The 18,485-nt window shown below is 49.1% G+C and overlaps 1 long non-coding RNA gene across 1 annotated transcript in view; it reads left to right on the forward strand.

Moving 5' to 3' along the window:
* LOC138565829 (uncharacterized) overlaps positions 1-17,122 on the forward strand; it is a 35,292-nt gene extending 18,170 nt beyond the window's left edge. The window contains exons 2-3 of the long non-coding RNA XR_011301639.1: positions 13,809-13,937; positions 16,990-17,122. This is a non-coding gene — a long non-coding RNA (uncharacterized lncRNA). The remainder of the gene's footprint in view (positions 1-13,808; positions 13,938-16,989) is intronic.
* Positions 17,123-18,485: the final 1,363 nt, after the last annotated feature.

The raw sequence follows: 18,485 nt of genomic DNA on the forward strand, positions 1-18,485 counted from the left end.
GGGACCCACATAAGGCAACACACTGTTAAAAAATAATCAAAAATCAAAAAAGCAAAAATCAAAAATCAAAAATGGCCATGTGGGGGCAGGGCAGGGGGGGAGGCCACCCAGGAGGTCAGAGGACAGGGTGTGCACCAACAGCCTCCTGTGTGGATGTCGGGAAAAAAAACACCTCCATGGGCTCATGGCCTGCACGGCTATGCCAATGAGGGAGAACTGCTGCTGTCGCTCTCATTACCCTCTGCTGCTGCCACATGAGGTGGTGGTGCTATGGGAGGCAGCCCATGCAAAGCCCTGGTATGGTCCTCCATGGCAGCAAGCATGCAGGTGTGGAAGGTCTCGTTCTGGAGGATTATAGTGCGGAGATCCCCATGCAGCACCTGACGTGATGCCCGGATCTCCTCCCGAGTTGCCTGCATCTCAGCTGAGAGCGAACATGTGAGCCGCTCCAGCTGCTGTTCTGTCCTCAAGTTAGTGGAAGTCTCAAGGTCAACAAGAGTCTCCCTGAGGTGATGGAGCTCTACCCTCAGGGCTTCCCTGTGGCCCTGGGACTCTATTGATATTGATTGGCGTAGAGTCTCCAGTGCCGCCCGTCTGTCCCTGTTGGACGCCAACATATCCTCCCTGTGTGATTGGCAAATGGAGTCTGTTGCCTGCTGTAGTAGCTCCATCTGCCTTTCAGGGGGGACAATGGAAGTGGCCGTCCTGTCAATTGCTTGAGCCATCATCTCAACTGATGCTGCCTGTTGGGTTGCCATACCGTAAATGGATTGTTCCCATGCGGTATTGCCTGGTGGCGTACGGCCACCGCGTCGGCGGCACCACACCTGTTTGGGGCAAGGCGATCTGCGCCTTGCTGTGCCGGCACTGCATGAGGCTGCAGGACTGCATTCCCCCTCTGATCTGCTGGCCCATGAACAGGATCAGATGTTGTGGAGTGTGACCCTGCAGCCATAACCGCCAAAGGCTGACTAACCAACACTGAAATCCCCATAGAGGGTTCTACCCCTGGTGCAGGTGGGTTGGACAGAACAGAACCCCTTCCAGAAACACTTACCTGCGACGCCACATAGGTCTCATCATCCAAATCAACACCTGAATAGAGGTCTGGGGAGGTGCACCCAGAGACACCCCTTGACAGAATCGTCTGCAGCAAGAGTGGGTTCTCACCCACCACCACACCACGTCCCCCACTGGTGGCTGGTTGTGCCTCGGGTTCCTCCTGGGTCTGCACCATCTCCTCAACCTCACCAGCAACAAGGGCGTCATCCCCTGCAAAAACATGAAAGACAAAAAATGGAAACAGGCATTAGCACCATAGCACACAAATAGGCCTGACAAGCTACAGAACCAGTACATGATTTACACATGTCCCACATGACTATAACCCTCCCATGCATGCACTGTCACAGAGTTGTAAGGGGAGGCAAAAGTCTGACACTGATGACACCAAGATGGAAGAGCAACACATTTGCTGCATGCTGCGTAGCAATGCCATCACACATTGGCCTGTGAGTGGCATGTCCTATACACATAAATGACTCATACCATCACACAGATGGCATGTACCATAGCCATGGTACATTCCACAAGTACATCCATATGCCAGTGAATGAGTACTGTCACCCATCCATGTGAGATGGACATGAAGAGATGAAAAATGCCACATAGTGTGAAAAAATACGCCATGTGCCACACACTGCAACACATCCAGTGTACAAAAATACAGTGATTGCAGGGCCATGTACACATCAATGGTTGTGCACTTCAACATGACATGACAGGAAACAACTAGCATGTTCCACATTCAAACAGGCCCAAAAACATCATGTGATCAGGACAATACTCATTCAGCCTGAATGGTCACATCATTCAACTACCAAGGTGACACATTTGGGCCAATGTGGGATTCTTCAATGACTGAAGCATGTCACATATGTCACAATAGGGCTGAGAAATGTGTTGCAAAAGTGGGAGAATTGAAACAATCAGCTTGAAAGAATAATGAAAAATACAAACAATGTTGTTGCATGATGCCACCTCAAGGGCAACTGCCGTAATGTTGCGCTAAATTACTACTGTGGCCAGAAGGGATAGTGTCACACCCAAATTCAGGGCCGCAGAATGTTTTGGATGAAGCACATTGGTGACCCATACTACTCAGTCACACACACCCTCACCTGGCACTCAATCAGAACCCATCACCCAAACAACATACACATGCATTACACACACACGCATGGGCACTCACCGGACAATGTGTCATAATCGGGTAGTTCTCCCACACCTCGAATCTGTTCCTCTGTGACGAAGGTCCCAGCAGCAGACACATGTTCAGTGAGTTTGTTGTCCTCTTGTGGAGACCCACCGCCAGTCACCAGAGTAGCGGCATGACTTGAGGCCAGCTTGTCCTTTGCTCTGCGTTTCAGGTCGTTCCACCGCTTGTAGCAATCATCAGCTGAGCGCCTCACAAATCCAAGGGCACTTATGTGGTTGGCGATGGTCTGCCAGTGTGCCTTACGTTGACCAGGTGTGGTCTTGGACCCTGCAGTCACCACCATTTCGTGGCTATGTTGCAACACATAGCTCACAAGTGCATTAAGTTCTGAATCATTGAAGCAAGGCTTCCTTGAGGTATCGGAGTGTGTAGCCGTGCCTGGGGTCTCAGCCTGTCGTGCCAGAGCACCCTTCTTCCTCTTTTTAGAAGGTGGAGTGGAGCCAGAGTGGCTAACGTCGCTCTGGTCAGTAGGGGCAGAATCACCGGTGGAATGGGTAGTACGAGTGTGCAAATGCACACTGACCATAGGAATTGGTGCAGGCATTGTCTGAAGTGTGATGTTGGCAGGGGGAACATCAGTATGATGGACCAGGACCAACACTGTCCTGGCTGGGAGAGTCAGAGCTGGGGCGGATGGAGCTGTAGCTGTCCCTGCAGCCTCACCACCCTGCATACTTGGGGCAGCAGATGACATAGCTGCCTCAGATCCACGTGCCTTGGTGACAACTTGCACCGCCACACGTGGCCTAGACTTGCTGACCTGGAAGTCAGCCAGGGAGTCATCCTGTGCCAGGTCAGGTGCCCCAATGGGCTGGTCCAACAGGGGCTGGGCTGGGATGGTCTCAGCCATGTTTCCCTCAACCATGGTAGGGAGGGGCATGGGTGTCCCTGATTGGACCTCCACACATGGGGGTATAGGGGCACCCTGCAAATCCTGGCCACGTCCCCTACCGCGCCCACCACGTCCACCTTTTGAAGGTCAGCCACCTTTGCCTCCCTTACCGCTTGGTCGCCTCCCAACCATGGCACTGATGTTGTTGTGCATATGGGAGGAGCAGTAAACTATTGTCCTGGGCAATTGGGGGTCAAAGGGGTAGGGTACTAGATGGAATTCGTACCCTAGTGCTCTAACAAGGCTGTCTGTGACCCCTGGGGGAAGATGATGGGTCACGCAATGCACAGGCAGCCCAAAAACAAAAATAAACGTGCACGCAACCCCTCGTAGACCACGTGCGTGGAAAAATGAACCCGCACTACGCTGTGGCACCCAGAAACACAAAAATAAGCATACGCGTAATACACGCAGCCTACAATGACCTCTGAAGGGGTACGCGACACACGGGGCAAGCACAGTTGCTAAATTATGTGCGGAACTCACTGTCTGCCTGGAAAAAGAACGTTCAAAATATGCGCGTGTGCACGTTGGAAACACCCCCCCAAAAGAAGAATTGTACGCTGTCTGAGGAGACAGGACAAAAGGAGAAGTGAACACTGTTTGAGGAAACAGGCCCAAAAAAAGTAGAAAAATGAAAGCTGTCAGAGGTAACAGGAAGTACAAACTTGAAACGCTGTGAAGTAATCGCGTGTGAACCGACAAGAAGTACAGAATCCACCCACTCACTCCCCCCAAAAAGCATGTATAAGGAAATGGCATCCTACACGTACCTTTTAAACCGGCCCACACGTACACGTCACTTACGGGTGTATGCGCCCTTTCCTCAAATTACACGCGCTGAAACTCGGACGTGCAGCTTTTCCACATGTGCTCTGTCATCACGTGCTATGAGGGAAACACCCGCGCGCATCACATCACAGATGCGCTTACACGCTAAGGGCCTTTGGTCCAATGAAATCGCGTACGTGCGCTGACATGCTTACGCGCTAAGGGCCTTTCCTCGAATTACACGCTGACGTGCAAGATTTTCACATGCCAAATCACTTCATATCAAGCTGGGCACGCGTTCACACACGGAAGACCACGCTCCTGCCCAGAAGGCCAAATTACTGCCCCCAGAGCCCCGAGCACACTCCCACATGCCATCTGCTGCTGCCTGATTGCCTGCTGCCCACGTGCCCTGCCATTTGCTGCCTGCACGTCAGCGAGGGGTGCTGTTGCTGTGACCACCCCTGCTGGAACCGAAGACTCCCGACTGGGATTCAAACGCTCCACAGCCCAGCCCCAGGACCCAGTTGCCCACCCACTCCTGCCTCTGGGGTTGCCATGTCCAGCACTACACCATCTGGCGGCACTGGCAACCCCCAGCCAGAGAGGCAGAGGGCCACCAGCTTCACTGCCATCGAAGTTGGTGTCCTGGTGGAGCAAGTCCTGGGGCAGTATGATGCCCTCTTCGGAAGGTCGCGCGTCAACAAGGAAAGACGGAACAGGATCTGGATAGACATCGTGACTGCCAACAACGCAGAGGGGGTGACAGTCCGCGAATTCCATCATGTCAAGAAGCGCTGGGACGACTTCAGGTCCAGGACCCTCAACAAGGCCCAGCGCCTCTTGAAGGCAGCGGATGCTAAGGGGTGCCGGGGCCGCCTGTCGGAAGACCAAATGAGTGTCCTGGTACGCGTATGCCAAACGCTCCACGTCCAGGTCCTTGAGAGGCAGACCCGTCTGGAGTCGAGCAGTAAGTGTACATGCATACTGATTGGAAGCTGTGCATGTGGTGGTGTGCCAGTAGTGTGCAGGTTGCACATGTGGTTTTGCAGGGCCATGTATGGATGTGTATGTACAGGGCCGTGAGGCTGACCCATGCGAGTCCTTTGATGTGTGAGACAAATGGATGGTGTATTTGTGGGTAAGCATGCAGGCCAAATGCAGATGTGTGAGCACACATGTTTGAATGACTGTGTATGTCATTTGTCAAGGTTGTGGTGTCACACATGGATGTTGGTTCCAGCTGCATGTATCTGCACTGTGTACATGTGCATGTATGTGTATCTGACAAGTGTGCATGTGAGACTGATATGTAGAAGACTGATTGCCAGATGTGACATGGATGCCGATCTCATCACTGTGACACTTGGTGGAGGTGTACACATGCATTAAGTGTGGTGGCGTGTGTGCATGTCTAGTGCACTCCCTGTGTCTCATGTGATGTCTGGCTCACCTTTGCCTGCTCATGCTGTTGTATGTGTATGGATGGTGCTGGCTGTTGCGATATGGCTGTGGAATAGCTCATGTGTGTGATTTGAAATGACATGTGTGTTGGGGATTGTGATGCCATGCCTGAAGTTTGACAATGACACTCATGTGCAACTGTCATGTGTGTATGAGTCCATTGTACAGTGCCCTGATGCCTGTGTCCTATCTCTCCCTGTCTGCAGCGTCGACTGATGAAGAGGGCGGAGAGCGTGCTGTGGAGCACAGCGGCAGGGATCGCACCGCCAGCCGGAGACGCAAGGCCCGGCTCCCCTCCCAGGTTGTCAATTCGTCGGGGAGTGAGGAGTCCGGTGCCGTGTCCCAGGTCGCAGCTGCCGAGGGGAGGTCCAAGAGGCGGAGGTCGGAGTTGGACTCCTCGGCAGCAGAAGGGGCAGCTGAGACCCCACAGGGCCCGACGGAGGAAGATGGCATGGAGTCATCCAGGTTGGTAGGGGGTTTGGTGGAGGAGGAGGCCGTGCAAGGGACAGAGACGGACTCTAGAGGTGGGGATTCCACTGGTGCTAGTGGTGCAGTGCAGGGGCAGGGACAGGAGGCAGCACAGGCTGCCACGGAGGTGCCTGTGTGTAATCCTGTCCCCGATCCTGTGACTGCATCATCTTGCACCAGCAGGGATGCCTACGTCCAGACCCGTTTTCAGGCAGGGGATGAGCTTACGACAACTGGCCTTCCTCTGCCTGCGGACGTGGCTATCCGGGACCGGGTTGAGCCTTTCCTGGGTGGTGTGGCATTGCGTCAACAGGCCATGCGAGGCGAAATGCAGTCTTTTCATGGGGAGACTGCATGTCGTCTCGAATGGCTCGTTGACCACGTCGACCTACTGCGACAGGTCACCAGGGCCGGATTCCTCCGTTTGCTGGGCCTTGTTCCGACCCGCTCCTCAACTGAACCCCCTATGCGCCAGTCGTACTCCATACCATCTTCCCACCCATGTGTCACCTGGGTGCCCTGTGGAGCTGCCTCTGACCCTGCGGCCAGGCTGGTGGAGGACACATCCCTGCCACAGTCGGGAGTCGGACGTCCTGCAGGGGTGTCCACCTCAACAACTGCACCCCAGCCGGAGGAGGATGTGCAGGCAGCAAGAGCCAGGGCACGGGCAGAGGCACAGCAGCAGCAGCAACAAGGTGGGAGCCATGATGGCTCGGGGCCTTCGTCATCAGAGGGGCAGGCATCGGCCACAGGGCAGGAGGACCCAGGACGGGAAGTGTCTTCCGTGTGGCAGCGGTTAGGCCATGCCATAGATGCGGAGCGGCAGTGGGCAGAAGAGGCACGGCTCACGATGGTCAGGGCGGAGAACTCCATGGGGAGGGCCCTGAGGCGGGCCGAGTGCCTCGAGGCAATTCGCAGGGAGTTGGAGGAGAACATGTCATTGTCCCTGCAAACCCTCGGGCCCATGGAAGAGGACCGGGTCCGGGACATTGAGCAGGATTTCGATGATGCCCTGGCCCGGGACCTCCAAAAGTGAGCTGTCAGACTAGCCCGCTGCCCTTGTAAATAGTTAGATAGTGTTAGGTTTCCTTTGGTTTTTTCTTTATTTGGTTGCGCTTGGACAATGCACCACGTTTCTGTATATAGTTTTTCATTAGGTATTATTTTTGATAGGTTTCATTTCTTCAGTTGGGATCATGGACCCTGGATTGTTCATCTGTATATAGTTCACTATTGGATTCATCTCTTTTTTTTGGATTTCCTCATGGAGCAATGGTTTTCACTTTTGTTTTTCCCTTGGATTTGCTTTGTTGGACTGTGACTTTGGACACCTTTCCTTTGGATTATGATTTCTTGTTTTTCATTATTTTACAGACATGCAGCTTTTCTTTTTTTATTCCCATTGTTGTTTGTTTGATTTAAATTCCATTCATGTTGCTTTTAATACATTTTTTTTTTCATACTTCGATGTGTGGTATTATCTCATTGGTTTCATGCATGTCATGATATGGGTTTTCACATTCACTTGCAACCATTGTGTGTGTGTGACGGACATGTGTTCATTTACATACTTGCCATTGGGGTTGTATCATGCTTTTCTATGTGGGTGGATGCAATACTTGGTTGGGTCTTTGGGCTGGGGAGGCTGGCCATAAGGGCCATGATTGAGGATCGTCATGACCTGGGGGCAGGGGGACATGAGTGGGGGCCTGCTGGCAGGTGCCCTGCACTGCTGGGGGGTAGGGGTGCAAGGGGACATGAGTGGGGGCCTGCTGGCAGGTGTCCTGCACTGCTGGGGGGCGGGGGTGCAAGGGGACATGAGTGGGGGCCTGCTTGCAGGTGCCCTGCACTGCTGGGGGTGGGGGTGCAAGGGGACATGAGTGGGACATGAGTGGGGGCCTGTTGGCAGGTGCCCTGCACTACTGGGGTTTGGGGGTGCAAGGGGACATGAGTGGGGGCCTGCTGGCAGGTGCCCTGCACTGCTGGGTGGTGGGGGTGCAAGGGGACATGAGTGGGGGCCTGCTGGTAGGTGCCCTGCACTGCTGGGGGGTGGGGGTGCAAGGGGACATGAGTGGGGGCCTGCTGGCAGGTGCCCTGCACTGCTGGGGGCTGGGGGTGCAAGGGGACATGAGTGGGGGCCTGCTGGCAGGTGCCCTGCACTGCTGGGGGGTGGGGGTGCAAGGGGACATGAGTGGGACATGAGTGGGGGCCTGCTGGCAGGTGCCCTGCACTGCTGGGGGGTGGGGTGCAAGGGGACATGTGTGGGGGCCTGCTGGCAGGTGCCCTACACTGCTGGGGGGTGGGGGTGCTGGGGGACATGTGTGGGGGCCTGCTGGCAGGTGCCCTGCACTGCTGGGGGTGCTAGGGGACATGAGTGGGACATGAGTGGAGGCCTGCTGGCAGGTGCCCTGCACTGCTGGGGGGTGGGGGTGCAAGGGGACAAGAGTGGGAGCCTGCTGGCAGGTGCCCTGCACTGCTGGGGGTGGGGGTGCAAGGGGACATTAGTGGGACATGAGTGGGGGCCTGCTGGCAGGTGCCCTGCACTGCTGGGGGTGCAAGGGGACATGAGTGAGGGCCTGCTGGCAGGTGCCCTGCACTGCTGGGTGGTGGGGGTGCAAGGGGACATGAGTGGGACATGAGTGGGGCCTGCTGGCTGGTGCCCTGCACTGCTGGTGGGTGGGAGTGCAAGGGGACATGAGTGGGACATGAGTGGGGGCCTGCTGGCAGGTGCCCTGCACTGCTGGGGGGTGGGGGTGCAAGGGGACATGAGTGGGACATGTGTGGGGGCCTGCTGGCAGGTGCCCTGCACTGCTGGGGGGTGGGGGTGCTGGGGGACATGTGTGGGGGCCTGCTGGCAGGTGCCCTGCACTGCTGGGGGCTGGGGGTGCAAGGGGACATGAGTGGGACATGTGTGGGGGCCTGCTGGCAGGTGCCCTGCACTGCTGGGGGGCGGGGGTGCTGGGGGACATGTGTGGGGGCCTGCTGGCAGGTGCCCTGCACTGCTGGGGGGTGGGGGTGCTGGGGGACATGAGTGGGACATGAGTGGGGGCCTGCTGGTAGGTGCCCTGCACTGTTGGGCGGTGGGGGTGCAAGGGGACATGAGTGGGACATGTGTGTGGGCCTGCTGGCAGGTGCCCTGCACTGCTGGGGGGTGGGGGTGCTGGGAAACTTGAGTTGGTGATCATATTGCAACGTGACATGTAGCTTGGCTGGGGTGCATGCCCATGGAGGATGTGCTGCCTGCGGGACATGACCAGGGGTGCGGGTAGTCCCCTGTGGTGTGGGCTGCCTGCAGGGGCTGTGGAGGGGGTAGAGGGGACACCTGGGAGGACCCACACTGCAAATTGACGTGTAGGACTCCCCGCGCCCCCCCGAAATAAGTGTTCCCCGATCTGACAGCAAAATCACGTGTGAAACTTCATGCGCAGCCCGGTAATACATGTACCCTACTCCAATCGCATGTGAAACTTCCCGTGCACCCCTGAAATACACGTACCCAGGCCAATCGCGTGTGAAACTTCCCGCGCACCCCTGAAATACACGTACCCAGGCCAATCGCATGTGAAACTTCCTGCGCACCCCTGAAATACACGTACCCTACTCCAATCGCGTGGGAAACTTCCCGCGCACCCCTGAAATACACGTACCCAGGCCAATCTCGTGTGAAACTTCCCGCGCACCCCTGAAATACACGTACCCAGGTCAATCGCGTGTGAAAATTCCCACACACCCCTGAAATACACGTACCCAAGCCAATCGCATGTGAAACTTCCTGCGCACCCCTGAAATACACGTACCCTACTCCAATCGCATGTGAAACTTCCTGCGCACCCCTGAAATACACGTACCCAGGCCAATCGCGTGTGATACTTCCCGCGCACCCCTGAAATACACGTACGCTACTCCAATCGCGTGTGAAACTTCCCGCGAACCCCTGAAATACACCTACCCACGCCAGTTGCATGTGAAACTTTCCGCGCACCCCTGAAATACACATACCCAGGCCCAATCGCGTGTGCAACTTTCCACGCACCCCTGAAATACACGTACACAGGCCAATCGCGTGTGAAACTTCCCACAGACCCCTGAAATACACGTACCCAGGCCATTCGCGTGTGAAACCTCCAGCGCACCCCTGAGATATACGTACCCAGCCCAATCACGTGTGAAACTTCCTGCGCACCCCCATAATACACATTCCCCACTCGCACAGGCCCTTTCGCGTGTGAAAGTTCCCACGAACCCCGTAATACATGTACCCTGCTGAAATCGCGTGTGAAACTTCCCGCGAACCCCAGTAATACACGTACCCCACTTGCACAGGCCCTTTCGCGTGTGAAACTTCACACGCACCCCAGTAATACACGTTCCCCGCTTGGCGTTTGCTGTTTGGCAGCCCTGTAAACTGGTCCAGGGTTAGCGCAGCCCTTTGCGCTGAATTGGGAATCTTGATGGCTTTTCCTTGCGTGAGGGTGTTCTTGGGGGCGTAACTGGCGCTGCTGCAGGGTCGCTGCGCCACTCTGCGCCACGGCTGGTTTTGGAGGCTAAAATCCATGAATACACTGTGCGCGGAAATCGATTTTAGCGCACGCGGCTGGTGCAGACATTCGCACGCGCACACTGTGCGCCAGCCGTGTGCGCCACTTTTGTGCGAAATTCTATGAATTACCCTGTTAACTATTCGTGGTAATTACAGGTGTGCGGCCCGCACCGATGGCTAATCAGCCTAGGTCCTTTTTCTTCAATAATCCTGTTTCTGCCATGTTCACGGCACAGCCAAATTTACAATTCCTGAATTCCACATTGTTTTGTATGGAGGATATTTCCTCTAGGCAAAAAAATTACTACATATTGTAATACAGTAATTATAACATCCCCATTGAGTTCTACGGAATTCAAAAATGGGTAATAACCAAAGGGTCTGCATGGGATATGCAGACCCTACCACATGCAGTAGCGGTATCGAGTTTGACAGTATTTCCAAAGGAAATACCTCCAAACTCTGAAAGAGGCCTCACGTGCTGCTTCATTGTACACCATGTTTAAACTATGGGGCTCATTACAAGTATGGTAATGTGGGAACAAATTAGCGCCTACAGAGGTAAATCCTCCCACGGCCGAAAAATTGGCAAAATTGGCGGAACGACCATGGTAATAATTCCCCCATAAGTAATTTTTCTGAAAAAGCCCCATAGAGTCCCACGGACTCTGTAAAAATGGGGATTTACTCTGCCACCACCACTTGTAATCCGGCGGTAACTCCGCTGGGCTAAGTGGCTGTAACAGTAATTCTGTTGGGCGTATTCCGGCGCATTCACAACCGGAATACCGGCCAACTCGTAAAGCGGCTCATGTCGTTTTGGGGTTGTATAGTGCTTAAACCCAATAGGTGAGAAAGTGCTATGGCCTCTTTTGGGCAACCAGAAGAGAAAAAATAGACTGTGTGCAGGACAGAGTGGTGATGTCGATTTTCGTGCATTGCTGAAAAGATGTAGCGGTCTCCCCTTAGACTGCCTCTCAGCACCAACCCTTTGCCACTCACACTGATGTGGATTGGGGCTGATCTTTAGTTTCTGCAAATCAGTGCATGTCATATTTCCAGCTGACCTCTGGCATTGCTTTATGAATAATGATGTGGGCTCTGCTATGCAACAGATTGCTGGTCAAGGGGGCATTCCGGAGTATTTAGGTCAAAGTATATGTTCTGCTTCCAATTACAAGTTCAAACTCAGCCCCAGTTCAATAAGGGCCAAAGTCTATTGCTCTCTGACTGTTGTTGCAAACCCTGGTGGTCTCTGGACGTCCAATAGACAGCAGTCTACTCCATCAAAGCCTTCCCCCATAGTTTGCACATCTCTGGGCCTTTTGAGCAAAGAGGCTGGTGAGTGAGTGGGGGGTTTCTGAGAGAGTATCTGGCCTTAGTGGTGAGGCTGCAATCATTAAGGAGTCATGCGCTGCCATTGACTAGGCAGCACCGCTTCTGTGAATCGATGGAAGGTATAACATTTTCCTAATCCCATTCCAGCACTGATCACAACCAATAGCTTTGAACTAAAATACTTCATGTGATGTAATATTGTGTTATGTTATGGTATGTTATTTCATCTTATGCTAAGCTAGATTGAATGTACATAGCTAAACGTTTGCCCTTTCCCATGGAAACACCTTAGGGAGGTTGAGTCTTGTATCCTTCCATCACAATCCTTAGAGTGTGTATACAGCAAGTTCTATTCGCTCTGTTCATTTGGGTTTTTCTGTGAATGGATCGTTGGACCTTGTCACCTTACTCAACACTCGTGTCGATAACGATCTCCATGTGCTAAGAGTTGAAAGTTATATTCGTTATGGATTATCACCTCAATGGGGGATAAGGCAAGGTAATTTATGTCTACTAGATATGTGCACATTGTTTCAAAGTGGATACAATTGCAGAGGTTTGAACAATTTTACCATCACCTCCTAAGATGTTCTAGATCCAGAGAAGAGAAAGATTATGGACAAATGTTGTAGAAAGATGATGGTGAAATGTGCCAAGAAAGACAAGGAATAGAGTAATTTAAGTATTAACAAGAGGAATACAAAAAAGGCTAAAATGCATAAGAAACTGGAGATGTATCAAAATTAAACTGACATGTAGAAATGTGGCACCTCCCCAAATAAAAATATTGAAACAAAAAAATAGATATATGAGATAAAATATAGGAAGGCAAGAAACTCCAAGAAATAAAAGGAAAATTAACTAAACGGGTGAATATATGCATTTGGTTAATGCTTTTACCACTTTCAGAGAAATTGTGTGAACCAATCACTGATGAAACAGGTCAAAACAAAAATATATATATACTTGAATCCATCAACTTTAACTTGAATCCATCAAATATTAACATCAGAAGAAGACACCAATCAAAATAGGAAGATAAACAACAATTGTATAGACAAAATCACTTTGTTATGTAGGGTCAACTAAAAGAAAGAAGGGGAAGAAATGCAAACCCATCCGATGAGGAACTGAAAGTAGCCCAGGATTAACCACACGTTCTGTAAGAAAGAGGAATTCCTGAAGAAATCCAGAGGAATAAAAAATGTAATAATGGATGACAATATTTTTACAAAAGGGGAACAAGAACTGTTGGAATTGGTGTTGGATTTTCCACCACCAAATACTTTAACTATAGGCAACATGGATTAACAACTTTAAATTCCTGAGGAAATTCAATGTTAAATGCACTTTTAAGAAAGATGGAGGTCAACAGGGATCAATCAAGAAAAAGAGAGATGGGTACCAGGTCTATAACCCTCAGAACTCTGTAGGCCGGTGTCTCAGGAAAGAGACTACCAATGCAGGAAGACAGGTGGTGTTTCGCAGTTCATATAAAATGTTATAAAGTTTGGTAAAGAAAGCAGTCTGAAACACAGAACACTACTTGTTCCGATGCAAAAGAAGAGGAACCCTTTTCTGTTCATTCTCATTTGAAACCAAAAAGCCATTGAATCACTGATATTTTGTAAATATTAGTCTACAAAATCTAAGATATACCATTCTGATATTAGATCAAGGTGTCCACCATCAATTCAAAACACAGACCTACGTAAACCATAAATGAAAATGGACGCTATGAAAAGGGCTCGGAGGAACCTTGAAAAAGCTCTATGTGGTGCCAAACACCTTAATTCTCTTTGATGTTACCTGATTTCCAAAAGGAAATAAAGTTGACAAAAGGGATTTCAGTGAATGTTGGATTTTTTTTTATAATAAAACTGGATATATTTCTGTATGAAAGTCCCTGGTCATGAGTGGCAGGATTTCTACATTGTTTGGTAGTGAGGTTTAGCATCTTCATCTATACCGCTTGCGGTACATTTTATCTCAAATAGATGGTGTTTTCAGAAGGCACAAGGGCGCTGGGTGTAATTGACTGTCTTGTCTTCTTCCAGGCACCAGCTTCAGGCGAGGACTCTACAATCTGCGGCTACCTGCACCGATGCAAGAGGGGAAAAAGGCACTGGAAGAAACTCTGGTTCGTTATCAAGGGCAAAGTACTCTACACCTACACGGCAAGTGAGGTGCGTGTCACACTCTCGGCTCTGCATCACAGTGAGCCTGTGGACAGTTCATTTCTGATGCCTGTTTTAATAATACCTATTTTTAAGTAGTTGATCATGCACAGTCTAAATCATCTTTCTCAGCACTATATTGACAGATCTGATACCACTACTCTAATCAGCGGTACCCAGCATACCTGGCTTGAAATGACTACATGCAGGGTCATCCCTCTAGGATTTAAATTAGTAACCTGATGGTCTGCAGCAGGCACATTAACCCACAAGGACCAGATGCCTAGTATCCTCATGTCTCAGGTGGATAGCTCAGTGGCAACGTGCTCGCCTTGGAAGCAAGACAACACGGAGCAACACAGGTTCGATCCCGGGTCCGTGCTTAGAAACCTCTGGGTATTAAGCGCGTTATAAATAACCAATCAAATCAAATCAAACATTGCAGAACAGCACAAGAGCTATCATGCCCTTTTGGCTAAACAGTATATTGATAATGAAAAGTCAAGGAATACTTTTCATTACACATAACGAAATGGGGGATGTCCAGGGAGGATAGCTCAGCAGCAACATGTTCGCCTTGGAAGCAACACGACACAAAGCAACACAAGTTCGATCCCCAGTTCCGCGATTAGAAACCTCAGTGTATTTAAGCGCGTTATAAATACGCAACTAAGACACAAAAAAATTACAATTACGCAGCTTAAAAAACCAAAAACTAAACAATTCCTCTAACAGCGCCTCGGTGCCCGAGGGCTGTGTGAGCGCTTTAAAAATGCAAATAAATTTAAAAAAAATAATAACCTGGCAAGATATTAGTAAATGCACAAACAGGAAAATATACATTTATAATATACCTCTGCTATTTCTTGATGGTGGGTCGGATTTCTGGTTTAAATATAGTTTAAACTGCCTCAAGAAAAACTGTTTCAAACTATACGTGTGGTTGTACAACCTATGTGGTTGACAGTAATCCTGCAAAGGTGTTCTACAATCCATTCCCTCTAGCCTCAACAACCCCAACAGAAATATATCGTTAAAAGGTTTTGGTCTAAAGTGTATCCACCAAGCTCTCCATGCGCTGTCCTGCTCCCTTTATAGACCGTCCTGGGATTGAAAAATATCTGCAAATGGATCAACTGTGACCTTATTGCAGTCGAGATCATACCATTAATAATGGCACCACTTGCATGGCCGCTTCCAACCAATCTGTTATCTCTTTTGTAACAGCCTTTTTCGCTTTCATCTTATCCCATTTCTGGTGATGACATAGCGGATTTAGTTTTACTAATAAGAATTGATTTGGATCACATGATATAGGTGGGCGGATGTACACACTGCCAATACCTTTACTTCAGCCTCAAGTACTGTTGACCTGTAACATCTCACGGTTGGCCCCACTCACCCATTGAAACATATTCTGAATCTTCCGTTTTCAAGTCAACGCAATAAAACAGTAGACAACTCTTTACCCATACCATCTTAAAATCCCAGAACATTTGTGGAGGAAAACCTCTACTGCAAGGCTTTTACCAATACTCCATATCCTGTAATTCCTGATTCGGCTGTGGGATATCAACAATAGTTCTTTATTTATTACAAAACCCAGGAAGGGTTGCAGTGAGGGCAACTGGATATGGACGAATCTCCTTAAAATAGCGTGTGTTTCTGTTTTTTACCTTAAAATTTTAAAAGTATATCTACTTTTTTCATATGCTTTTTTGATAAATATCAATATTTAAAAAAATTGAAATTATGGAAATATGGACTTAAAAATCAATGAAAGATATGCAAACATCTATGTACACTGCAGTCACAACTCATAGAGGTGATGAAAACTAGACCTTGGGTCGTCAAATACTTAAGTTGGTGTACAATTAACTATGTGTGCACTTATTCTGGTTCCCATACATGTTGAATCATGGTGGCTAGCGTGCTTAAGGCAGCGGAATAAAGCCTACTTTTAAGGAAGGGTCTGTTTTAAATGCAAGAACAGTTGTCTATGTTGCACAATGGTAGAATGTCCTTGATAATCAGTAGTGGGGACAATTGTGTGGATTAGATCTCAACTAGCCAGGCAAACAGGCATTGAAGTAAATTATCCTTTAGGTGAGAAGGAAGTGCATCCTACAGAGCCAACTCTTACCCAACTGGAAGAACAAGGAACAGAAGGCGGCTTCCAGTGTTTAGAAGGGATTATAAGAGATCAGCCCAGGTAACACAGACACGGGCAGTGGTTCTAACAGATGGTAAGAGTGCACATTAGAAAGAACTGCTATCCCAAGTAGAGGTGCCTAGTAACAAAAGAGTTGCCACAGACTCGGCTTTGCCATTGAGGAAGTGTCACTCATTTGTGCAAACTGGATGAGCGGTTGAATGATGAAGCACAAGCTCTCGCAGCTACTAGGGGCTACTTCAGGAAGAATCTATAAGGTGGACATATTTACATGGTGTACATATTCTAACTTTTGACTTCTTAATGAGCTGGAATGTCACCTGAAAAGCATTCACATATATTTACCTATGAACCAGAACTGTCTCAATTTTTTCCGTCTCTGGTATGGGAGGAAGTTCAACAGAGAAGCTGTCCACAACGGTTATGGTAGTGAGAACCCAAAGATTAGTTTCCATAGACATCCAGGTGTTAATAGAGCAAGTTCCAAACTCATGCTATCAACAGCCATCAAGAAGAATGACTTCCACAAGATGTGCATGTCTGAACTGTTGGCCCTTTGAGTAGGACACCACATCATTCTCCACGCTTATAATGGCCGAACGTTGTATCAATTCAGGAGTATGGCTCAATGGCGGACCTGTGAGGCTGAGATCAGCCATTCCGGGACCCTTTAACTGCCAGGCTATCATGCAAGTCTATGCAAAAAGGACAAGCATACTCGTCCTTGGCACTTAAGGTACCAGATCTGGAGCTCCGAGGGTGAGACGGAATGCTGTATGAAATGTGAAAGTTAGGTTTGTCTTCTTTTATTTTCTAAACGTAAAGTTGATCATTTGAGCGTTGCTATGTGTACACACTCTAAACTCGTTTTCTTTCCTGTGCTTGTAGGATAAGGTAGCCCTCGAGAGCTTGCCTCTGCTGGGCTTCATAGTTTTATCTGAGAAGGGGGAAGGAAGGACGGACCCAGGGACACTTTTCCAGCTCTACCACAAGGAGACCTTGTTTTATAGCTTCAAGGCAGAGGATGAGAGGTACACAGAGAAACTTGCTCTTTGATGCCTCTGCTTTCTGCAAAGCCATACTGCGATGTCCGCCAACACATCCATACATTATAGAAGCCAAAAAGCTATTTCCCTTGTAATTCTATTTGTCTTTATTTCTGACTGTACTTTGACATCTATATAGACATGTTGATGGAAGGCCATCAGTGGCGTGATCCAGAAAGGGGGGTTCACATACATCAGACTGATAAACCCCATATGGAAAAAAACATCCAATTTAGGATGGCTTCCCATCACATATTTATATTATGCCAAGGTTCCTTTCTCTCCTTCCTCCTTCAACTCTTAAATCAAACAGGACCCACTTACGTTATGGGTTTCTGAAAAGTGCTACATAAAGGGGCAATTGATTGCTAGGTGATCAGAAAGATGTGAATGCAAGATTGAGCTGGACCATTACAGTTTCCAATAAAGGTAAACATATATGCAAATACATATCGTATATGTCCTTCAATGTTTATAGAATATCTTGCTGATATAATCAGGATTGGAGTAGTCAGCAGGTTTCAGGGGATGTAACATGTAACATCCTCATTCTCTCTGTGAATCAGAGGAATTAACCGCAGGTAGAACACTAAACAATTTCACTTAGTTGAGTTGAGATAAAAGTCACAACTAGAAAGAGTAGAGTAGAGATTGGGACTTAGCAAAGGCGAGAGAATATACTACTGGGACATGTCACATTCCTACATGTCCTTCTATGCCTGTAGAGTACTTTGCTAATGTGTGGTAAACAGGAACAGGCTGTAGAGCACAGCAGGCTAGTATGATCACATGTTTGTTCTTGAAACATCTTCAGTCACTACATGACTCAGACAAGTAAGAATCCAAATTTAAAGAGTAGCCAAGAAAGAAAGACTTGGAAAGTAACTTGACCAAGTCGAATGGTAGATCACGTGTTCTGTTGATTGCCAGCTTGAATTCTGCTTTATACATCATATTTACCTAGCCACAATGCAAGTGCCAAAAAGGCTGAACTAGCGGAATCCTTCAAATTCACATATGAGATCTGGATGAATCATTTCAAATTTCATTTCTGGGTGGAGTGAAGTATTTGAGGATCTGTTTTGTAATTTAAATAGTGCCGGCTCCACCTACAAAACAATCCTTTGTAAAGCCATGCAATCATTGTTCTAGAGTACAGAAAACAAACTGTAAACTGAAGAAATTCTTTCCACAGAAAGTATTGTTTCCTCTTCAAACTTTTGATATCCGAGTGACGAGAAACAATTTTTTGAAATTTTTCACTGTAACCTTAAAGTAGAAGTTTGAAGAACTACATTTTTGCCTTCACTCTATCGACAGGAAAGACAGACACCTGTG

Source organism: Ambystoma mexicanum, chromosome 2p, assembly GCF_040938575.1.
Source record: "Ambystoma mexicanum isolate Mex_15411 chromosome 2p, UKY_AmexF1_1, whole genome shotgun sequence".
NCBI lineage: Eukaryota > Metazoa > Chordata > Amphibia > Caudata > Ambystomatidae > Ambystoma > Ambystoma mexicanum.